Source organism: Perca fluviatilis, chromosome 10 (assembly GCF_010015445.1).
Source record: "Perca fluviatilis chromosome 10, GENO_Pfluv_1.0, whole genome shotgun sequence".
Classification (NCBI taxonomy): Eukaryota; Metazoa; Chordata; class Actinopteri; order Perciformes; family Percidae; genus Perca; species Perca fluviatilis.
This window is the reverse complement of record NC_053121.1, coordinates 10,600,993-10,627,133: the sequence shown is the minus strand read 5'-3', so window position 1 is coordinate 10,627,133 and position 26,141 is coordinate 10,600,993. Positions and strand designations below refer to the sequence as shown.

The following is a 26,141-nucleotide window of genomic DNA, read 5'->3' as shown; positions in this document are numbered from 1 at the left end:
CCATCACTAACGTTAATGCAAACAACCCTAAGCTCCGCCCCTTCGCCATCAATGATCCAATCAGAGCTGAGCAACACATGGAACAACTTTCCTGCAGTAGCCTAAATGCCTCAGATTAGCTGCAACAGCTAAACATCTGTCTTATCTTCATCTACATAAATCCATAGTTCGCTTAACATCCAAAAGTAATTACAACATAATAGTCATATAAACAAACCTTTTGTTCAGTCAATTAATTAATATTTAGGAAAGTTATTGCAGTGTACCTCAGATTCGCTGAACTGGTTGTGCAAAAGCAATAGATACTGTACATTCTGTTTCACAAATGATCTAGGCTTTTACACCAATGCTTGACATTGACGCTGCCATGTTTTGACAAGTTTTACAACCAAGCAACAGTATCTAAGAGCAAATGGGGCTTAGATTTGGCTACATGGTTACTTACACATTGAATTAACAGGATCATCCCATTAGACAAGGGTTTTTGGCTACATAGCAAAGTTAAGTTCAATAGTTACTCTAGTTTTAGCTTTGGTTTCGCCTAATAAATGACTTTCTGCACCAGCCACTAGTATCCTCTGACTATTCATGATTTCACACTTTACTATGGTGTCAGTGAGATTGTTGGGTCCGCTCAAGACTTAATCTACCTCTGTACCAAAACTCTCCAGAAATCTCTTCACCCCTCACCCAAAGGGATTTAGCAAATATTAGCTATACATATTAACTAGTTGTGTATATACTGTATTTTTCAGTTGTTTGGTCAGGTCTTGATTCGGTCTCGCACTGGTCTGGCCTTGGTCTTGTTTCGGTCTCAACCCCTCAAAGTCTTGGTCTTGTCTTTCAAATATATGAATTAAATATATGAAATATAGAGATTCAATGAGAAATAACATTATTCCTAGGGTTCGTGGTTTGATCCCCTGCTTCTTCTGTGTCTCTGAGTAAGAGACTGAACCAAATTTTTATTTAAGTGTATGCTTAATGAATATAATGTAATACATGAAATTACAGGGAGCTTTTGAAAAATGTTTTGTAAGACACGCTGAAATGTTAGTTAAACTGTTGTACTTTTCCATCCCGTTTTCTACACCTGCTTATTACATTTTACTGCATATTGTTGTGTATGAATGTACCTACACAGCAGTTTATATTCAATTGCTGTAACATCTTCCTTTACCGCAGCTTTCATGATTTCTCCTGGATACACAGACCACTTTAGCAACGCTGAGCTGCTTAATCACCATGCGGAGGATCACCCTGCCAATTAGTGCGACACAAAGTGACTTTCACGACCCGGTGGGCGCAGCATGTAGCCAGCTAAGTAGGAATTATTCACCCTGCATGTATAGAAATCCTCATGAGCAGCACAACTGTAGCAGTCACACTGATGGACCGACAGACTCGCATATACTAATGAACTCACATATGACCTGGAATGGAAAGTAGTATGCAGTATGCATGATACAAAGGCAACGGCATGTATGTACGTAGTTTAATGTGAAATGTTATACTGTATATGCTCTGATTACACTCCAAACTTATTATCTATACATTGTATGCAGGTGTCAGTTTTATTTACATTACAATGCCTTCATGAACCCATCAAATTATTATAATTTAGATTTATTTAACAGCCACAGTCACACATAAAAGCACATATATACACAAATACACAAAATATTCTTAGACACAATGAAAGATGGGCCCAGAATAGAACACACTGGCATAAAAGTGCCTATATACCTATATATGGTATGAACACTGGCTCTTTTCCATGGAAACACATACATGCATTAATAATATGCCCTATGAGCCTGAACTCACCAACACACACTCATGCAAATACTTTGTACATCTTCTAGCTCCTGTATACTGTACATTTGAGCCTTCAAAAAGCTAATGACTAGCTTCCTCTGTAAATCATCTTGGGTGTTGACGGGCAGCACATTCACAAAGCCGGTGATAATGATGGTAAGTGATCAGGGCGGCTAATACCAGGGAGGACTGTTGCTGAAAATCAGCTCTTTGCCTCGGGGTTCAGTTGCAGACAAAAATATGTTAAACATATTTAAAGATATGATATAAAAGATTTGATTAAAGAATCATTTGACAAATATTTGAGTGGGCACAAAAAACATGCAATGTTCTTATTTCATCTGCTTTAATTCATAATAGGCTGAGACCTGATAAACTGTTAAACTAGTAGAGAAGCCCTTTGCAGGACACAGGAACAGTTTCTTTCTTTGGATAGTTGTACGCCAATTTCATACAAAGTGTTAATTCACAGCATTTTAATGGTTATGAATGCAAGCTGTAGATATAAAACTATAACGTCACACAGCAGTGCTTTGACCAAAATGCTTATGTCAGCATGCTCAAAATGACAATGTTAACATGCTGATGTTCAGCAGGTTTACCATGTTTACCATCTTAGTTTAGCGTGTTAGCATTCGCTAATTACCACTACAAGACAAAAAGTACAGCTGCGGCTGATGGGAATGTCATTGGTCTTGCAGGTATTTAGTAAGAATGCAAAGCAATAGATAAATTACATTTTGATCTGACGATGGTGCTAGAGGAAAAGTCAGAGGATCACCAAAGTTCATACAATTCATCCTGAGGGAAACATGAATGTGTGTACCAAATGTAATGTGAATCCAACAGTTGTCAAAACATTTCAGAGGACCAATAAAGTCAGTTGGATTCATTCTGAACATGTCTGCCTAAATTGTTCTGGCATTCCATCCAATGGTGATATGTGTACCCTAAAACTGTTGTTACTAAAGCAGGAGCACAACTTACTGGATGTTGATCACATAAATCTCCTCGCCCAATGACGATTGTATTCTGCTTCTTTTCCTGCTTCCAATTTGAGAATAACTTAACAAGCCAGTGATGTGAAATGAAAATATAAACTGATAAAAAGGCCAGAAAGAGGAACTGATTGGAAGTGGCTGGGCATTGTAGAGGAAATATATACTCCATGGAAAGACTAACTTATTACCTTAGAACCAAAGCAGGGATTCTGGATCAAAGCTGTGAAAAATTGACTGTTTAAAAGACATGACAAATCAAATCATGGGTTGAGTCTTTAGCAAACGTGAAAGGAAAGGGACGAGCATTGTAAAAAGATCAATGTGCCCCTTTTTTATTTATTCTTTATCAACAAATTATGTTTTTCCCTCATAGAAGTCTATGTTTCCAATTTGGATATGAACACTGATGTGCAGTGACTTTTTGTTCATGTCAGAGAAAATGAAAAGAAAAGAAAAAGTTTCAAAAAAAGAAAATATAAACTGAAATCTGCATAATGCAGGTACTTAACGCTATAGTGCTTCAATAACATTAAACCAACCCAGCTAACCCTTGGTGCAGTTACAAGATAGGGCTGCCATTATCTTTATTTTCTTTCTTGTTAACAAATTCCAAAGAAGACCAAACCATCAATGTGTGAGTCCATCTCTTATTTCTAAATTCTTATTTCTGTTCCCATGTTCAACAGCGTGGCTCATTGGTGTGTTTTTAATAGTTTTACAGTGGAGCTCTATTGCTCAGAGGAATGAGATATCAGGCTTTGGATTAACACACAATATTTGTTAGTAGAATACATTCATTGTTGATTTTGGTCTTTTCATTGTTTGTTGACAACAAGAAAAATACCAGAATATCAACACAGTTATCCTTTAAAGGGAAACTACAGTTTTTTTCAACCTGGACCCTATTTTCCTATGTTTTTGTGTCTAAGTGACTGATCGGAACAACAATCTTTGAAATTGGTCCAGTATTAAGCAAGATCGCTACAGTCGGCAGTGGCGAAACAAGCTACAATGTAAGTTATGGGGCAATTGTCCAGCTTTTGTTCCATAATGTTGTCAGACACTTAGAATATTAATCTAAGTCTGTCAGTGGCAAAACGAGCACTTTGTGAAGGTAAATACAAGCTGGACAATTGTCTTGTTAATATTGTAGCTTGTTTTGCCGCTGATGACTGCAGCGATCTCGCTTAATACTGGACCAATGTCAAAGATTGTTGTTCCCACCATATCAATGCAAAATGTGCACTGTCAATGACATGCACTTGCAAAACTCACAAAATTACAACTCCAAAAACACTGACAAGAACAAAATTACATGAATGCACACACAGATGTCTGTGGTGGAATTTCCAATAACAACATGTTGTGGTAAGATGAGACAAGGGGAAAGCTTAGGTAACATCAGGTTACTCGGAGGTCATAGGTCAGGTAGTCTCACATTGCCAGACCTATCCCCTGTGAATTAAGGTCTGGCTACACAACACATACATTCCAGGATAGCAGAAAAAAACTCTGGGTTGTTTGCATTTCTTTAAACCAATCACAATCCTCTTGGGCAGCGCTAAGCTCCAGACGCAGTGACGGTGGCTCTCCATCGGAAGGAACTTGTTTTGATGGAACATTTGGACCCTGCAAAAAAACAACACTACAATATTAAATGAAGTTAACTGCTCACACAATACAGTACAGTGAATATATAATAATATAAATAAGTTGGATACATGGTTAAACGCAATTTGCTCTTACCAGTGTATAGCTGTGTGTACATCGCCTATAGAAATCCCTGCCAATCCTATAATGTCCCAGTTAGTAAATGCTGTAAACATATTCTTTGTAAATCTTCAAAATCATTCCCTGAAAGAACAAATCAGGCTTGCCTTGTTGCACGATTCAAATATTCTTCAAAACGTGCCATTTTCAGCATTGTTGTGGGTGAGCATTTGTGTTTCCTATGTTATGGCGACATCAATATCTTTGCATAACACAAACTTCACAGCATCAACAGGAGATACACAATACAGAGTTGGGATGGCACAAAAAAACTACACTGTGGTTAAACTGTAATGATTAATCTGAATTCTCCTCGATTGAGATTTCATTAAATGGTTCTGTGGAAATCATCAAAGTCTCCCGAACCTTCTTCAGAAATCCAAAGTTTTTCCATAACATCATACTGTACAAGGTATTTTACACACACATATACACACACACACACACACACACACATGCAATACATAACTGTCAAGTCTTGTTGCAACAGCTCCTCATTGTGTGTTGATTAATGACTCCATGCATCATTAACCTTCTGACACAGACCCAGGAAATGACTGCTGTATTTACACATACACACATAGATGTTTCTATGCACTCACACATTACTGAGCAGTGCAGCTGCTTTCCAAGTTCAGTATTTTAATATTACCAGATGATTAGGGGAAACTTACACACACACACACACACACACACACACACACACACACACACACACACACACACACACACACACACACACACACACACACACACACACAGTTTGCCTAGGTTCATTAATTTCACATTATCAGGTGATTAGGAGTTGTGATTAAGAAGCTGGTAGGAGAAAAATGAGACAAGATAAACATTGATTCCTATTTTCTTTTAAACTCTTACAGATCTCAATGAGCTGTGAAAAAATATATAATATACTGTATTTCTATAATATATTGTATTTCTATATATATACACAGTACAGGCCAAAAGTTTGGACACACCTTCTCATTCAATGTGTTTCTTTATTTTCATGACTATTTACATTGTAGATTCTCACTGAAGGCATCAAAACTATGAATGAACACATATGGAATTATGTACTTAACAAAAAAGTGTGAAATAACTGAAAACATGTCTTATATTTTAGATTCTTCAAAGTAGCCACCCTTTGCTTTTTTGATAACTCTGCAAACCCTTGGTGTTCTCTCAATGAGCTTCATGAGGTAGTCACCTAAAATGGTTTTCACTTCACAGGTGTGCCTTGTCATTTTTTCCCTTATTAATAAAAAAGCAAAGGGTGGCTACTTTGAAGAATCTAAAATATAAGACATGTTTTCAGTTATTTACCACTTTTTTGTTAAGTACATAATTCCATATGTGTTCATTCCTAGTTTTGATGCCTTCAGTGAGAATCTACAATGTAAATAGTCATGAAAATAAAAAGGAAACCCATTGAATGAGAAGGTGTGTCCAAACATTTGGCCTGTACTGTGTATATATATATATATATATATATATATATATATATATATATATATATATATATATATATATATATATATATAGTACTATAAAAATGCAATACCAAACAGATTTTTATAAGCAGCAGAAATGCATGCATTGCAACAAAATATGGTTTTAAAGTTTAACTGAAATTGAGTTTTGCATAGGAACAATAATGTAATTCTGTCATCGTACATGTTTTTCCATTTTCAAAAGAAGGTAAAGCAGCTTTGGACATCTGTCTTAGTCTCTGGGTGGGCATTTTCCCATGACATGACATATGGAGCTCGACTGACTAAAGAACATACTGATACAACACACCCCCCCACCCCCCTTTTTAATGAGTCCACATATCGTTAGCTGTCAACCACTTACATGCTGTTAAATGTGAATAAATCTCAGTGGAAACTATTTTGATATCCTATGATATGTAATTTCCTCCCTGGAGGAGAATAAAGTATGCCTTTTTCTTCTTCTTCTTCTTCTTCTTCTTCTAGTATGAATTATTGTAAAGGGAAGTGATGTTTAGTTGTGTGTGATAGCAATTTAGCTAACTAGCTTGCTATTATTAGCACAGATTCCCTCATTATCAGTATTATTTCAACACATCGTCAGGCACCTGCACACTCACCCCTATTTTCCACCGGGTGAATCTGCGCTGCTTTCTGGATGCCCCCGCGACCCCTGCGAGCAATCGCTGCCATTCAAGTCAATGCTTGATATTCCACCAGCTGCACCACGGCACGTCCCAGAAGCGTGCATAAAGCGGCTCTTCGTTCTGCTCCGCTAAAGATACGTGCCAGATCTATTTTCACATGTGCCACGGGGCGTTCAGACAGCCGGGCAGGAAGTAAAACAGCGTGACTGTCCAGTCAATTTACCCAAAGACCCCCAATATCGTTTATGTCTCCTTTACAACACCACGGACAACGAGAGATTAATCTCGGAGGTTGAAAAACATAATAGACATCACAGATCTTCAGGACAATGCCAGAGAAGGCATGGAGTTTAACTGTAAGAGTGCTTGGAGTGAAAGGTAGATACTAGCTTATTGAACATGTGATTGTTCTGTAAAGTACTTGTAGAGGGGGCTTCCGGTTTGGATCATGTAGTGACAAGACGTGCCAATGAGAAGCTCCTGATACTTTGGACTTAACTGCGATAAAACTCTCTAATATACGTACTGGCGTCGAGTTAACAGTTTCAGTTGATTTATTTTTTCTTATTTACTACCGAAATTGCACGTTCGGAACATGCCGAGCTCTCAAAAGACCAGAGGAGATACAGAGCCGAAGAAACCAACGCTGAGTAGCAAAGTGGCTAATATGGCGTCGGCTACAGCTAGTAGTGAACTCGCTGCGATGCTAACAGCAGAAATGGAAAAACAACGCGAAAATCTCAAAGAAGACATGGCTACACTCATTCAAGCATCTCTGGCACCTATCCAGTCATCTATAGCTAGCTTTCGGGAAATGGTGGATACACTGGGACAAAGAGTTACATCTGTGGAGATCACTGCAGGCGAGAACTTTGAAGCCCTCTCTAGAGTGGAGAAAGCCGTCTCTGAACTACAGGCGGTGAATGCTACACTGGTAGACCGCATCGACGACTTGGAGAACCGTTCTCGGAGGGCAAACCTACGTATAATAAATGTGCCAGAGGGCAGTGAACCCAACGATGATATGGTAACTTTCGTCTCTACGCTGTTGAAGGACATGATGGGGAACCAGGTGTTTGCCACCCCGCCCGAACTGGACCGGGCGCACCGCGCTCTAATGCAGAAACCCAAAGATGGGCAGCCACCTCGAGCCATCATCGTTGCTTTTCATAAATATCAAGACCGGGAGAAGGCACTACGCTGGGCTAGACAGAATGTGATGCAGTATAAGGGACATGCACTAAGACTATATCCTGACCTCAGTGCTAACCTCTCTAAGAAACGTGCAGCCTACAAGAACGTCAAATCAGCCCTGTATCAGAAGGGAATCCAATTCAGGCTTCTCTACCCGGAGCCGCGCGAGGGTGTCTTATGGAGGGGATACACTGATGTTTGAGACACCGTCGGAGGCTGAGGCGTTTTACACTCGTAGTATTGAGAGGAAGGCCGGCATCTCTGCTGGTCCTGAACATGAGGACTAACTGAACGCTGGCTATTCAATGACGCCGGGTAAAGTAACAGTCATAGCTAACGCAGTGTCGCCTACAGTAATTCTTGATTTGCTACGTTGTCATGTATGATTAACCCTGGGTGTTTTAAGACATTCAGATTTGTTATTCTATTAGGGCATGTTCACGTGTTATTACATAGGGCTGAATACTGGAGCTTGATTTACGTTCAGAGTTTGTTTCATTTTAGTCAGGAGCTCTCAAAAGCAAAGTTTAGGAAATTAAGGTGAAGTGTTGGAAGTGTTCAGAAGTGGGACGAATCCTGCGTGCTGCCAGTTTGGCAGAGAAAGGGAATGTTTTGGGGATGTGGGGGCTAACGACTGGACCTTTTTTTCTTTTCTATATTTACTGTAAACTTTTTGGATTTCATTATATGCTGTCTGTTGAGGGAGGTAGGCGTGACATGTGCATGGTTATGAACAAAATGAGTCTTGAACACTGTATTCATAACTTTATTGTGTGGCTATGACTAACAATTTAAAGGGTGGGTGTGGGGGGTCAGCGATCAGGTTTGTATCATGGAACGTTAAAGGGCTCAACAGTCCATTAAAGAGATCTAAAATATTTACCCACCTTAAGAATTTAGAGGCTGATATTATATTCCTTCAGGAAACCCACATACGTAAATCTGATCAACTACGTTTAAAAAAGCAGTGGGTGGGGCAAATCTTTCACTCTAGCTTTAATTCTAAAGCAAGAGGGACAGCAATACTAATACACAAGAGAATTCAGTTTGCCTCCTCTGGGGCTATATCTGATCCACAAGGCCGCTATGTTATAGTCCCCGGACGGATTCTCCAGACACCGGTTATACTAGTGAACTTGTATGCTCCTAACTGGGATGATGTGGGGTTTGTGCAACAACTTGTTTGTAAATTGCCAGATCTAAATTATCATTTTCTGATTTTAGGGGGTGACTTTAACTGTGTCATAGACCCCAACTTAAACAGATCCAACCCTAAAGTACATACCCTTTCAAAAATGGCCAGTACATTTTCAAGATTTTTCGATCATGCAGCATGTGTGGATCCCTGGCGCTTTTTTAATCCTCAGTGCAAGACCTTTTCTTTCTATTCTAACGTCCATCACTCGTACTCAAGAATTGATTACTTTTTTATTGATAAAAAACTGATGGGCTGCTTGGAGAAGGTTGAATACGGCGCCATCGTAGAATCGGACCACGCCCCCATACTTATGGATCTCTTTTTCAATCACAACTACACTGGTCGTCCTCAGTGGCGCTTTAATTCTACATTACTGTCAGATGGGAAGTTCTGCAATTTAATCTCTGTGGCCATCAGCAGGTTTTTGGAAACTAATAAGTCAGACTCAGTTTCTCCGTCATTACTTTGGGAAACATTTAAAGTGGTTATTAGAGGGGAAATAATAGCATATTCGGCCTACCAGAATAGAGAAAGGAAAAAAAAAAGACAACAGTTAATAGATTTGATATTTGATCTAGATATGAAGTGTTCCACATCTCCAAGCCCATCACTCTATAAAGAAAGAATTGACCTCCAAACTCAATATAATTTACTTTCTACTTCGGAAACAGAGCAACTTATTATGCGATCGCGTGGGATGTTTTATGAACATGGTGAAAAGCAGACGGCCTTTTAAGCTCATCGACTAAAATCTAAATCGACATCACAACATATTTCTCAAATCGAAGACACGACAGGAAAACTGACTACAGATCCTCTCAAAATAAATGATATTTTTAAAGATTACTATTTTGATTTGTATAATTCAGAATCACTTAAAGACTCATCACTCTTTGTAAATTTTTTTGATAAAATACGAGTTCCTACCCTCTCTGATGGCCAAAAAGAGCAATTGGATCAACCGCTAAGCCTTGAAGAAGTTGCCTTTGCCATCTCTGCAATGCAAAATGGGAAGGCCCCAGGGCCAGATGGCTTCCCTATGGATTTTTATAAGAAATTTTCTGGTCAACTAGCCCCCCTGTTATTAGATATGTTTAACCATTCCTTGTCCCAAGGTAAATTACCTGGATCCCTTACCGAAGCATCTATTACACTTTTGCTGAAACCTGGTAGGGACGCATTTAAATGTGGTTCATACCGACCTGTATCACTGTTAAATTCTGATGTTAAAATACTTTCGAAGTTGTTAGCGATGTGATTGGAGGCACCCTTGTCATGCCTGATTTCAACCGACCAGACAGGTTTCATTAGAGAGCGTTATTTATTTTCTAATGTGCGACGTCTTTTAAATGTACTTTACAGTCCTTCACCTAATGTCGTACCAGAAGTTGTGGTGTCGTTAGACGCGGAAAAAGCTTTTGACCGTGTAGAATGGGATTACCTTTTCTTTGCATTGAAACAATTTGGTTTTGGTAAAACATTTAGCCAGTGGATCCAACTTCTTTACTCCTTCCCACAAACATCGGTGATCACAAACCAGCTCCGCTCACAAAATTTTCCCTTATCTAGAGGCACCAGACAAGGTTGCCCACTTAGTCCACTTTTATTTACATTAGCAATAGAACCATTGTCCCTCGCCCTGAAATCTACACCCTCCATATAGGGTATTCCTAGATGGGGAGTGGAAAATAAACTATCCCTTTATGCGGATGATATGTTGCTCTACATATCAGACCCACTGTTAGGTATCAATAAAATACTTGCACTGCTGCACACTTTTGGACAGATCTCTGGCTACAAACTTAATTTATCAAAAGCGAATGTTTGCCTGTAAATGAGTCAGCGAGGAAGATCCCAGATCATGCTCTACCATTTCATATATCAAGGTCAGGTTTCAAATATTTGGGCACTAATATAACTCCTGTCTTCGAAGATCTTTTCGATGGGAACTTTGCCCCACTCATTGCCAAACTTAAAGCAGATCTACAAAGGTGGGATATCTTACATCTGACCTTAGCTGGCAGAGTGAACTGTGTCAAAATGAATATATTACCGAGGTTTAGGGCTGCACGATTATGGCCAAAATGATAATCACGATTATTTTGATCAATATTGAGATCACGATTAATTATCACGTTTATTTGTTGATTTTAGCCAAAACAAATATTATATAATTATAACTGCTTTTACATCCATATTGTGCTACATTCCTACTAATACATCCATATTGTGCTACATTCCTCCTTTATTGAAGGATACTGTGAAGGAGTATGCCATTTCAGCTGTTGTGCGACCGCTTTCCACACATGCATGTTTGCCGTGAAAGATACAGGCAACGCAATTTTCTGTTCACGTTAACGGCGCATGTGATGCCTGGTATCTACCAGACGAAATAGCTACGCGGATTTCTGTGGCTCATTACACTGCCACTTACATGTCTGCGTTGCGCTCTGATGCTCCGAAACCCACGTTAGAGGCAACATAAACATCGCTGAATGTCACGCTAGTAAACACTAATGACACGTTATACAGCAGGTAGCGTTAGCCTACCGTTAGCCACAGTAGTAACTGGATTAAACACAGCTAAAATGCTGACTGCTAAACAGTGTAGTGTGTCTGTATTTCACTGTAGGATTCCAACAGCGGGACGTCCAACAGTCTGCTGCTAAAGCTATGAGCTAAAAGACACAAACTAGCACCGGTCACTGCTGTTGTCTGAAAAACAACACAGCCGGGACAAAATGTTGCGTTTACTGGTAAACTGGTAAACATCGTGACCGGCTTATGATGACCGACTGTTACCTGTTGTGGAATTTTCCTCACGTTACTCTGTCCTCTGTGACTGTCTACATCTAGAAACTAAGCTGCGCGGTGCAGGCAGGGAACAGCTCTGATTGGCTCATGGAGACATGTGATCAGACAGTGGTTTATGGAGCGCTAGATTGGCTTTGCAAAAACTGTTCTATGAAGGGAATGACGCATTTTAAATATCGCTCGATCACACAAATTTGATCGTGGGAAGCCAAAATCGTGATCGTGATTAAAATTCGATTAATTGTGCAGCCCTACCGAGGTTTCTATTTTTGTTTCAATGTCTCCCTATTTTCTTATCAAAATCCTTTTTTCATCAGATAGACACGTTAATTTCAAGATTCATATGGAACGGTAAGATTCCTAGGATAGGTAAAGACCTACTCCAGCGACCAAGAGCAGTAGATGGGTTGGCCCTCCCTAATTTTCGGAGCTATTACTGGGCAGCAAACATCCACAAAATAACACATTGGGTGCAATCTCCAGATACAGATTGGTGCGAGTTGGAGAGCAGGTCATGAGTGTCGGCCTCTCTACATGCTCTGGTCACATCTAGCCTCCCTGTCAAGATTTTTCAGTTTACATCTAACCCAGTGGTCATCTCCACTCAGTTTAGAGGGCATGCTAACATGAAGAGAACACTTTTGATCCAGAGCCCGTCTGTATACACATCACACGTTTTACCAGCCAAATTAGACGAGGCCTTTGCAGGATGGCATAGTAAATGGATCCACAGATTTGGGGATCTTTACAGGAATGGCATATTTTCTAGTTTCGATGACTTGAGTTCTAAATATGACCTTCAAAAAACGGACTTATTCCATTACTTTCAAGCCCGCCAATTTGCTAAGAGCCATAGCTCACAATTTCCTGCTCTCCCGGAGAAATCCCTAGTGGACTCACTTTTAGAAGTTCCTTCTGGGTTGAAAGGTTTCACAGCCCATTCATATTCGATGATTATGTTACTTGATGATGTCAAGATAGACAAGATCAGAACTGCGTGGGAAAAGGAACTTGGAACTGGAATCTCAGAAGACGTTTGGACTAAAACTCTAACAAGAGTGAACAGTAGCACTTCCTGAGCAAGACTGGGTTTAATTCAATTCAAAGTTCTTCACCGCCTACACTGGTCTAGAGCTAAGATATCCTCATTATATCCTAATGTTGATAGCAAATGTGTAAGACGTCATGTTAATGTAGCAGACTTGACACACATGTTTTGGTCATGCCATAAACTAGCACGATACTGGTCAACTATATTTGATGTAATGTCTGAAGTGCTTAGGACAGCTTTAGAACCATGCGCTACAATTGCCATATTTGGTGTACCAGATGAAGGCACAAACTTGACACAAAATCAACTCAACATCATAGCATTTGTCTCTTTACTGGCACGTAGACGTATTTTGCTACTTTGGAAGTCAAGCTCCCCGCCCACTGCAGCACAATGGCTTAAGGATGTAATGCTGTTTTTACATCTAGAGAAGATTAAATTTACAATAAGAGAATCTAACAAATTCCTCTCAGTGTGGGAATCTCTATTGTCATACTTTAGCCCCCCCCCCCCCCCCCCCCACTTCGTAGTGCGTAGTGAACCATCCTGGCAGACTCTGAAGGATTGACTGCCCCTCCATATTCAAGCTGCACTATATATAGACACCTGGCTAAATAGTATTCCCCTAATGGTTGTCGTCAATCAGAATTTTGAAGGCGTGCCGTCCTTCCACGGTAATTATATTTGTTTATGTTTCAATTCTAAGTATGTATTTTCTTTATAATTGTCTGCATTGTTAATCATTTCTTATTTGGTCCAGTCGGGGTGGGATGGGGTGGGTTGAGAGGGGACTGTTTTGTGCAAGAAAAAGGAAAAACTCATATCTGTAACGATGTGTCTGTTCATAATCTATATTTCTCAATAAAAAGAGGTTTAAAAAAAAAAAAGTACTTGTAGAGACAATAAAATCTGCAAGTTGGGCAGGCAAGACGCTTTGCTTCTGAGACGCTCCTGGTGTGGTGTGGCAGAGGACAGAACAAAACAGCACAGACACGCCCAGTGGAAAATGATTGTCAGTGTTGTGTTTGTTCCACATTCTTATAGCTAGTGCTACCTGGCCATTTGCCATCAACATGCTAACTAATGACAAATGACTCAGAACTCATTCATTCATTCATTCATTCAACTTAAACTGTCATCACATACAGCACATCAAATCTAACTTCTAACTCATAGTGTAGTTGGTTTACAGACTGAAGATCATTTTTCAGTTCACATACCCAACAAGCATTGACCATTCCATTGATGAATCATTCATTCGGGTTAACTGATACGAGTCAAACATGAGAAGTATTAGCCGTTTTTCTCAGGGCTTCCATGAACAATCATTAATCTTTTATGAAGGTAAACAGGAGCGAGTGTTCACCGGGGCGGAAAGAGCAGTGACTGAGAAAGAAAATAAAATGAAAGGGAGACGGGACTGTAGACCTGTTATTTTCATTAATTAAACATTTCAAAACAAAACAGAGGAACAAATACCTTAAAGTCCCCCTCCACTGAAAAATGTGTTTTTCTTACGTTTATGTCCCCTAAAATGTCTAACCTTGACTATACTGTATCTGTGTAAAGTTTGTCACTAGAATGTTTTACATTCCTCTCCTAAAGGGGGTGATGTCTACACCTCCCTGAAATTTGAAATACAAACGTATCCAAGGCAAGCTTAATTAGGTACGTCACTAATTGCTGTTTAATACGCAAAAGCCAGCAAAGAAACCTGAAACCCCCAATAGCAGAAATGACAGTCAGTACAGAGAGTGAAAATGCAACAAAAATGGCAAAACGGGCTGTCTGTAACTGTTGTTAGCTTGTAACTGGCAGTGGCTGTCAGCCACTGCCAGTTACAAGCTAACAAACAACATAAACAAATAAAAAATACAAACTACACGTAAAATATTGATATTTATGCTAGTTGCCAATTTTAGTGCACAACAGTACCTGTCTAAGTCTGACTGACGCCATGTTTAGACAGGAAGCCAAAACTTACTTATCGTTCTTTTACTGGTCAGCTGAAGAACTGGCTTATTGATGATAAGATATGTGCACTGCCTGCAGATTTGTTTTGTCATGTTGCTTGTTGTATGATGATCTGTTGTGTTTGTTACTTGTTGTTGTGCATTGTTTGTTTTTTATGTTGGTCAGTGTATGTTGCTTTTATATGTTGACTGTATTGTCATTTTATTGTATTTTATTTTTTTTAGGTTGCCATTTTCAAACTGGCCAGGGTCAATCTGGCTCATTTACAGTTGCTTTGCTGTTGATTCATAAGCATTGTCCCTGTTAAATAAATACATTTAAAAGGTAAGCAGATACACTGTTGTAACTAGAGATGGTCCGATACCACTTTTTTGCTTCCCGATACCGATTCCGATACCTGAACTTGCGTATCGCCCGATACCGAGTACCGATCCGATACCAGCGTGTCATATATTTCATTATGTTTTAACATCTGTATACTACTATCTCTGTATGGATGTGATATGATTTCTTTCTTTGTTGTCGGTCTGGCTCAGGTTAAACTCTTTGTGAAACATGAACAAACGCAAACAAGGAATGCCCCAGAACTTTCTTTTATAGTTTTAATGAAAAAGAACATAAATAAACTACTTTAACGTAGATTTTCTTTAGGGCTTCATTACGTGGTATCGGATCGGTGCATAAACTCCAGTACTTCCCGATACCGATACCAGCGTTTTAGGCAGTATCGGAGCCGATACCGATACTGGTATCGGAACATCTCTAGTTGTAACCCACACTCTACAGTTTTTCTCTATGAGATTATCTGCATGCACGTAACCATACTCTCAGGTGGAGATCAAACAATTAGTGATTCCACGCCAGCACAGGTGCTTTATAGGGTGTGGCCGGACAAGCTGGCGTGTCTTAAAGAAGTATCCACGTACTCAGGGGGATCATCCCTCGTACATATGGAATATGATGCGGTGGGGAGAGAGAGAGAGAGAGAGAGAGAGAGACTTTATTATTACTCATGGTCCATTTAGAAAAAAAAACCAACACAATTAAAAAGTACCGATACAAAAGAACAGACACCAATTAAACAAGACAAGCACTGAACCTCGGGTCATTCACCCATCCATCCATCCATCTTCGTCCGCTTATCCGGTGTCGGGTCGTGGGGGGAGCAGCTCCAGCAGGGGACCCCAAACTTCCCTTTCCCGAGCCACATTAACCAGCTCCGACTGGGGGATCCCGAAGTGTTCCCAGGCCAGGTTTGAGATATAATCCCTCCACCTAGTCCTGGGTCTTCCCCGAGGCCTCCTCCCAGCTGGATGTGCCTAAAAACACTCCAGGCACTCCAACGGTTTCATGCTGAAAACCATGGCCTCAGATTTAGAGGTGCTGATCCTCATCCCAGCCGCTTCACACTCAGCTGCAAACCGATCCAGTGAGTGCTGAAGGTCACAGGCCGATGATGCCATCAGGACCACATCATCTGCAAAAAACAGTTTTGACATCCCCAGCCCACCAAACTGCAACCCCTCCCCAGCCCGACTACGCCTCAATATTTTGTCCATAAATACTACAAACAGGATTGGTGACAAAGTGCAGCCCTGGCGGAGGCCAACCCTCACCTGAAACGAGTCTGATTTACTGCCGAGAACCGGGACACATCTCTTGCTTTGGTCATACAGAGATTGGGGGGAGGCTGAGAAGTGTGATACCCCTGTAATTAGCACACACCCTCTGGTCCCCCTTTTTGAACAGAGGAACCTGTCTGCCACTCCTTAAGCACTGTCCCAGACTTCCACGCAATGTTAAAGAGGCGTGTCAACCAAGACAGCCCCTCCACACCCAGAGCTTTCAGCATTTCTGGACGGATCTCATCAATCCCCAGGATTTTACCACTGTGGAGTTGTTTAACTACCTCAGCGACTTACACAAGGGAAATTGACGACAATCCCCCATCATCCTCCAGCTCTGCCTCTACCATAGAGGGCGTATTAGCTGGATATAGGAGTTCCTCAAAGTGCTCCTTCCACCGCCCTATTACCTCCTCAGTTGAGGTCAACAGCGACCCATCCTTACTGTACACATCTTGGATGGTTCCCCGCTTCCCCCTCCTGAGGTGGCGAACGGTTTTCCAGGAGCACATAGGTGCCGACCGAAAGTCCTTCTCTGAACTTCTCCCACACCCGCTGCTTTGCCTCTTTCACGGCAGAGGCTGCCGCCCATTGGACCCTTTGGTACCTTGCAACTGCCTCCGGAGTCCTCTGGGATAACATATCCCGGATAGACTGCTTCAGTCGGACAGCTTCCCTGACCACCGGTGTCCACCACGGTGTTTGTGGGTTACCGCCCCTTGAGGGACCTAAGACCCTAAGACCACAGCTGCTCCCAGCTGCAGCTTCAGAAATGGAAACTTTGAACATTGTCCACTCAGGTTCAATGCCCCCAGCCTCCACAGGGATGCACGAAAAGCTCCGCCGGAGGTGTGAGTAGAAAGTCTGTCGGACAGGGGCCTCCTCCAGACATTCCCAATTTACCCATACTACCCGTTTGGGCTTATCAGGTCTGTCCAGAGTCTTCTGCCACCCCCTGACCCAACTCACCACCAGATGGTGATCGGTTGACAGCTCCGCCCCTCTCTTCACCCAAGTGTCCAAAACATACAGCCTCAGATCAGATGAAACGATTAAATAAAAATAATATAAAAATAAAATATAAAATCGATCATTGACCTTTGGCCTAGGGTGCTCTGGTACCAAGTACACTTATGAGCATCCCTATGTTCAAACATGTGTTTGTTATAGACAATCCATGACTAGCGCAGAAGACCAACAACAGACAACCACTCTGGTTTAGATCAGGGATGCCGTTCCTCCCAATCACACCTCTCCATGTATCTCCATCATTGCCCACATGCGCGTTGAAGTCCCCCAGCAGAACTATGGAGTCCCCCACTCGAGCCCCATACAGGACTCCATTCAAGGTCTCCAAGAAGGCAGAATACTCTGCACTCTTGTTTGGTGCATATGCACAAACAACAGTCAGAGTTTTCCCCCCTACAACCCGCAGGTGTAGGCACTCTCGTCCACCGGGGTAAACTCCAGCATAGTGGTGCTCAGCTAGGTGCTTGTGAGTATCCCCACACTCGCCCGGCGCCTCACACCCTGGGAAACTCCGGAGAAGAAAAGAGTCAAACCCCTATCTAGAGGTATGCTTCTAGAACTGACTGTGCATAGAGGTAAGCCCCACCAAATCCAACTGGTAGCTCTCCACCTCCCGCACAAGTTCCGGCTCCTTCCCCCACAGAGAGGTGACATTCCACGTCCCCAGAGCCAGCCTCTGCCGCCCGGGTCTGGTCCGTCGAGGCCCCTGACCTTCACCGCCACACCTGGCAGCGCACCCGACCCTAGCGGTTCCTCCCACAGGTGGTGGGCCCATGGGATGGAGAGAGAGGTGCCATGTAGCTTTTTCAGGCAGTGCCTGGCCAGGCTCCATGGCAAACCCGGCCACCAGGTGCTCGCTGATGAGCCCTCCATCTGGGCCTGGCTCCAGACGGGGGCCCCGGTCTTCCTCTGGGCAAGGTTCCTCTATCTCTTCCTCGTTCACTCATAGGGTTTTTGAACCATTCTTTGTCTGCCCCCTCACCTGAGACCACTTTGCCTTGGGAGACAATACCAGGAGCACAAAGCTCCAGACAACACAGCTCTCAGGTTCATAGGGACGCACAAACCTCTCCACCACGATAAGGTGATGGTTCCCGGAGAGGAACCTTGTAATCAGTTTTACAACAAAACTGTCATTTTACAACTGAACCTTGGGTCAATCAGTTGTAAAATGACAGAGTTACAAGAAGAATTCAGGCGACCAATACATTTATACATTAGATTCCTCTGTAAAGCAGAGAATGTAATAACTCCTGCTTGACAAAACTATTTAATTGCACTACACCCCTTGGTTTTCTGAGTAGTATACACAAACAATCATTATAAGCAACTTATTGAAGTTTGCCTTTTTGAACTTGACCCACAAAGGGGGCAGTGTAGAAAGCAGTACAATATGCTTTAAAGAGATTTTCTTGACAGTATCAGAACACCAAGAGAACTTCCCTGGCGAAGCACGTTCGCGTATTCATGCGGCGCTGCCTATACATATCATCATCATCTGACATTTGATCCATTAAGATGTGACCCAAATACTTAATTTTACAACAAACAGCACTTGCCCTGCCAGATGGAAAAATAAGGTCCTTATCCTCTTTCACTCTACAGATCATAACAAAACTCTTTTTGGCATTATATTTCACATCAAATTTAACACCATAATTGGAACATATATTCAACAACTCCTGAAACCCCGCACTGCTAGGAGAGTCAACAGCCAAATGATCAGCATACATAAGATGCACTAGCATGTTACCAATCATACATCCTGTTTTACACTGCCTTTGCTGATCAGACAGGTAATCCATGTAAATACTAAAGAAGGCCGGTGATAGTATCCCCCCCTGACGGACTCCCTTACCAACACCAAAAGGAGTAGAGAATACATCCCCCCCCCCCATTTGATCTGCATGCTCTGATTGGAATACCAAAAAGCCAGGATTCTAATTATACTGTTAGGTACTCCTCGTCGGCTCAATTTCAAAAATAGCTTGTAATGGTTAACTCGGTCAAAACCCTTGGAGGCATCAATAAAACCAATAAAAACAGAGGAATTTTGTCTTCTGTAGGTTTTTACCATTTCCTTTAGTGCATAGATACATAGATCAGTACCGTGTAGGGCCTTGAAGCCAAACTGGTTATCACAACTGTACAAATAAACACACAACCTATGTAATAAAATTCTTTCCAGGACTTTTGATAATACACTAGCTAAAGCAATAGGTCTATAATCATCCACACTCCGCACCTTGCCCGCTTTATCCTTAATGACAGGCACCAAAGTAATGGACAACAGAGAGTCTGGTAACAAACCATGAGTCATAAAGCAAGTAAAACAAATGGCAAGAAGAATTGCAACCTTTGGGAAGGGCCCATTTCAGGTGCTCTGCAATAATTTGATCTGACCCACTAGCTTTATTATCAGCTAGCAGTGTAAAACCTTGATAGATCTCATTAGCTGTGATTCCCAGAGACTCTCTCTATGTTGCATGGTAATGATGCACTGTCCCTGTTCAGAGCTCTCACCTCCTTCCAGAAGCCAGTAACATAATTACCAAGGAGCTTTTCAGCCATAGAGTCCGCTCTTATTTCTTGCTCATGTTTGTTGACATAACGAAGTGCATATTTATAACTAGCATTAGTACGCTTTTTGAGTTCCAAGACTGGCCCCTCTCTGGGCCTGTCTGAACCCAGGCCTCAAAAGCATTCTTAGCTTCAGCATGATGAACATATTTGTTCCACTCTGGCTTGATGTTGTGTCTTTTATAAGGATAAATAAATAATGGCCTACTGGCCTCATACACAGATCCCACAATATGTTCATACATGGCACAAAGGTCCTCACAGTGAGAGCTTATGTTACAATTTACATCATAACACAAAATTGCATCCTTAGGCAGAGATATATTGCTCAAAAGTACATCAGATCTTCTGCAGTATGAACACACATCTTCATTAGTGACCTTAGACCAGTCCAGTTTAGCCTTACAGGCCCCATTAACCCCCTGAGACATCTCAGGAAGGCTAGCACAGTCAAGTAAGATAATAAAAGGAATGTGATCAGACATAGATGCCCCATACACAATCTCTACTGAGCTCAGGCTAGAATGCGCATCAGAGGTACTGATGCAGTGGTCTAGCCATGATGTGGTGTGCCAGGCCTCACTTATGTAAGAGTGGCTATCTGCAGGTAAGAGCCTTTGGCTGGATAGTATAAGATTATTATCATCACAGAACTGTAGCAAATGCCTAGCAAATAGTGAATTCCTGTCTGAAAGATCAGCATTCATATCTCCCACCATATAAACACTTGTGGGATGGTTATTGGAAATAAAAGAGTTTATGAAAGCCGGCCCAAATGTGGCCCACGTGCAGTTCTCTTATGGCTCACGTTTGGGCCACATTAGGGGGACCTGTGGCTGAGTTTCGGATGCCACACTCACCTGAGGTCAGCGCCGTCATTCAAGGCCAAACGTGGGCCATAAGAGAACTGCACATGTGGGCCACATTTGGGCCACATTGGGGGGACCTGTGGCTGAGTTTCAGCCGCCACGGTCACCCTGAGTCAGCGCCGTCATTCAAGGCCAAACGTGGGCCATAAGAGAACTGCACATGTGGGCCACATTTGGGGGACCTGTGGCTGAGTTTCGGCCGCCACGCTCACCCTGAGTCAACGCCGTCATTCAAGGCCAAACATGGGCCATATGAGAACTGCACATGTGGGCCACATTTGGGCCACATTAGGGGGACCTGTGGCTGAGTTTCGGATGCCACACTCACCTGAGGTCAGCGCCGTCATTCAAGGCCAAACGTGGGCCATAAGAGAACTGCACATGTGGGCCACGTTTGGGCCACATTAGGGGGACCTGTGGCTGAGTTTCGGATGCCACACTCACCTGAGGTCAGTGCCGTCATTCAAGGCCAAACGTGGGCCATAAGAGAACTGCACATGTGGGCCACATTTGGGCCACATTAGGGGGACCTGTGGCTGAGTTTCGGCCGCCACGCTCACCCTGAGTCAACGCCGTCATTCAAGGCCAAACGTGGGCCATAAGAGAACTGCACGTGGGCCACATTTGGGCCACATTGGGGGGACCTGTGGCTGAGTTTCGGATGCCACACTCACCTGAGGTCAGCGCCGTCATTCAAGGCCAAACGTGGGCCATAAGAGAACTGCACATGTGGGCCACGTTTGGGCCACATTAGGGGGACCTGTGGCTGAGTTTCGGCTGCCACGCTCACCCTGAGTCAAAGCCGTCATTCAAGGCCAAACGTGGGCCATATGAGAACTGCATATGTGGGCCACATTTGGGTCACATTAGGGGGACTCAGGGAGAGCGTGGCGGCCGAAACTCAGCCCCAGGTCCCCCTAATGTGGGCCAGATATTTGGCCCAAATGTGGCCCACATATGCAGTTTTCTTATGGCCCACATTTGGCCTTGACTCAGGGTGAGTGTGGCGGCCAAAACTCAACCACAGGTCACTTTATCAAAGTAGTGAAATTTATTACATCTTTTTGATTAGTATTCTAACATGTTTCAAACTGGGCTATACAGCTGAATAACAGTGAATTTAAACCAGGCAGTTTAAACCTCACAGTAGTACCAACATAGTCAGACTTATAAAAATGCAATGCAATAGCTACATAAAGCTACATATAAGCTTTTTAATCGAAAAGAATATTTTCAGATGTAACCCCATTGTAATCATCAATATTTGATAAGTAACTAAATTAATTAAATTTTTCCTCAGTGCCTCTAGCACCTAAACATTTATTTTGTAATGTAATTACATGTATCTAGTTACATGCAGTTTCTTTCTCCCAAACACTGGTCTATATAAACACAGTGAACAGGCAGCTATCAGGGTGTGGCGGTTGACTGATGTGTCCATGAGACCCAAACAGTTTAGAATGTAACCACAAGTTCTGTGGCTACAATTTATAAATGTTCCCTAAATACCTCAAATTCCTCAGTTACTGCAGTAAGGAAAATCAGACAGGTGTATGGTAAAAGTTAGCTTGAAAATGAAGTGTTTAGGCAGCTTGGACTGAATTTTGTAATGCTTTTTATTTGCATATGTGCTCCTTATACATTTAACAGTTAAGACTGGTCCTGGCTGGTTTCTGTCTCAAGTTCTCTGGCTGTTTGTCTTTTTAACTCTGTTACTTTGGAGCTTGTTTCAAGCTACAAATTGCCTTAAACCTTTTCAAACTCAAAGGTGGGCCTGTGTTGAGAATACCTGACCAATTTGGTGTTCCTAGCTTCATGTTTAGGCTAAGCGTGCTCAGTATTATAGTTGACATTTTAAGTAAAAAGGAACTTGTATTAAACACATACCAATATTGAACAACATTTGAAAACACACTAAAAGTAAATGAATCTTAACATCTACTAAAAAAGAACATCTAATAAAAAAGGAATCTTAAAGTACTAAAAAAGAACATGTTATAATACAAAATTAATCTGAACCAATCTATAAAACACAATAAAACAACTATTTACGTGTGTGTGTGTGTGTGTGTGTGTGTGTGTGAGAGCGAGAGAGTCTGTGTGTCTAGGGATGCTGGGCTGCACCCAATACGCTGCCCTTCTCGCCCTCTCCGAAATCTTTTTAGACAGGTGGAGTTGAGCCTCGAACGCAGTCTGCACCACCATCAGCCTGCCGTACTGGCTGGTCCTGAGGGCCTTCTCTGGTGTCTGTTGAGGAAACAAAACACAGAGTGAGGTCTGGTGTAACAGACATAAAATGGACTGAATCTTTAAAGTACATATCTTAGAATTTTACTTACATTTTGCAGCCTCGCCATAAACTCCCTCTGCTCCTGCAGTCCTGAGGTCCCTGACTCCTAGTAGGGGACAGGGGTTTCGTCCTCGGAACTGGAGGAGGACGCTTCTGTTGACGCTGGTGATGGCCAGTGTGGGTGAGGGCCTGGTGGAAATGCTCCCTTATCCTCTTTGACTGGGCCACGTTCAGGCTGAGGGCTTAGAAGCAGTCAGCTGTGGCCGTGTTGTGGCACACAAGGTGGCCACCATCTTCCGCTGCTCGGCAGGCAGGTTGTTCTTGGCCTTAAAACAGTAGAAGAAAAAAGATTGCTACTGTTAGTTAAGCCAGCAGAGTTTTAATGAAAGCCAGCATGAACAGATGAGTGACTGAGGAGAACTTATCATGGTCCGGCTGGGTCCTGGGGCCTTGGTGCCACTCTCGTGGCCTTTTTGTGTGTTTTGTTTTGTGCTTTGTTTTATTATGGTAGTCTTGTTTGTCTGTTTTGCTCTGTTCCCTGTTTTATTTTGAAAGTCTGGTTTTCTGTCTTGTCTGGTTTTACTTCCTGTCTTTTTGGTTTTCCCGCCCTTGTGATTGTCTGATTTGTTTCACCTGTTGTATCACCTGTCCCTTGTTAGTCCTCGTTACCTCTTGTATTTAGTCTCTGTTTCCCTTGTCTGTTGTCGGATTCTTGGTTTCTGTTTGGTGGTTCTTGTCGTGTTCTGTCCTGCCTGAAGTGTTTTCCTGGTTTAAATAAATCTGTATAACTGCATTTGGGTCCTGACCTTCTCTCCAACCTGACAGAACTCACATGTGCAGACACAGCGGTCCTCAGGTCGGTGAAATTGGGGGACCCTTTAAAAAAGGAACATGCCGACTTATTGGGAATTTAGCTTATTCACGTTAACCCCCAGAGTTAGACAAGTCGATACATATCCTTCTCATCTCCGTGCGTGCTGTAACGTTGTCTGACGGCTCCAGCATATCAGCCCATAACAGAACATGCAGGTGAATGGTTCCAGCAATCCTACTGCTCTGAATAAGTGACAAAATAACTCCACATCTCCTTATTTATATATTGTGATTTAGAGTCATAGCGCAGTGTAAAACAAATATACGTAATGAGACACAGCCATCTTTAACCGTAAACAAACTGGTAACTATATTCTCAGGCGGAAGAATATAGTACTTGGGCGGAGTGATATGCTCGCAAGCCTGTCTGAGAATATAGTTCCCAGTTTGTTTACGGTTAGAAGATGGCTGTGTCTCATGTTACGTTGTTTTTTGTACACGCTGTGACTATACAAATCACAACATGGAAATAGGAACATGTTGGCGTTATTTTGTCACTTTGTCACAATTCGGAGCAGTAGGATTACTGGAACCATTCTCCTGCATGTTCTGTGCTAGGCTAAGCTAATGCTGGAGCCGTCAGACAGCGTTACAGTACACACAGAGATGAGAAGGGTATGTATCGACATGTCTAACTCTGGGGGTTACGGTGAATAAGCCAAATTCCCAATAAGTCGGCGTGTTCCTTTAAGGCCCATCTCTGCCCACGCGTGAAGAAAACCAGCTGGTTTGGTGGCTTGCTGGCCGCCCACAGCTGCAGCCACCTCTCCAGCCAGCGAAACTAGTCAGCCCCAAATTACAATTGTCTTGTGTTCCCTGACACAGAAAACAGACAGACTCTTTCAGAGAAAACAATAACAAAAACAACAGACTCACAAGCAGTGATGACAACAGGACACGAGTCGAGATTTTAATACTTACAGAGATCACAAACCCCTCATCCCCAGGCTAGTGCGCCTCTGCGGCCTCCTCGACCTCCTCGACCTCCCAAACAAATAAACACAGATAAACAAACACAAAGACACATCACTTTGCACGTCATGCTTCCGTTGAAGATGGACTATTTTAGCTATTTTGGAAAGAGGGATGCACACGTACCCAGCAGCTCTGGGATCCTCAGTTGTGTATAAATCAGAGTGTACACCACAGCCCCGGGCGGGAACCGGTAATGTGTCCGCCTGTCTTTGTCAGCATTACATTTTGCATTTTATATTTAAAAAGGAACTACATAAATTACTTAATACATAACTTTTAGTAACGTTACACAAACAATTAAAAACACATGCAATATGGAAATGTGAGCATTCAAAATAGGCTACATGATAGCTGAATACAAATTTCCCTCCTTTTTTTGCATGTTCACTGTTCAGCAAGCAAGATGGCGGCGTTCGCCTAAAAGACATAACGTAAAGGACGGTGACAGTTGCCGGTGAAAAAAAGCTTTTGCCGCCCATTTTTTACACTTCTAAATTGAAATATTCAAAACTAATTTTGATGTCCGGTACGTTAATAACGGTTCGTTGGGCTATCGTTAGTAACGTTTTATTCATAAACCTCTCCTTAAACTAGCTAGCTAGCCAAGTTAAATGTCAGTACCCTTCAAAAGCTAGCTAGCTAGGTTACGTTAGCTAATGTAACGTTATAGAGTTTATTCTAGAAACACTGTTTAAACAAGCAGATTTTCAGACTACAAACAAACTACCAGTAAAATGAATGCTTACCTCGCCTCCCTGCACCAGGAACTGAATTATCGTTTAGAGGAGAAAATTAGCTGCCCATGGTCCGATGCCAACTCACCGACAGAGAGACGATGTGTGGCCGTCTGGGTTACGCCAGTTGATGAGGCGCGCTCGTTTTTTTCCTGTGCGAAGTTCCAGCGGGCGGGGTGCCAGATGGAGCGCACTCCTCAATGTGT

General features: G+C 42.2%; 1 long non-coding RNA gene and 1 pseudogene across 1 annotated transcript; one reads left to right on the top strand and one right to left on the bottom strand.

Annotated features, from left to right (window-relative positions):
- Positions 1 to 26,141, top strand: part of LOC120567426 — a 91,891-nt pseudogene that overhangs the window by 19,719 nt on the left and 46,031 nt on the right.
- On the bottom strand, positions 22,662 to 25,158 carry LOC120566260. The gene is made up of 4 exons (XR_005640364.1): positions 25,148 to 25,158; positions 24,186 to 24,229; positions 23,403 to 23,679; positions 22,662 to 23,310 (listed from the first exon to the last, which is right to left on the bottom strand). It is a non-coding gene; the product is annotated as an uncharacterized LOC120566260 (long non-coding RNA).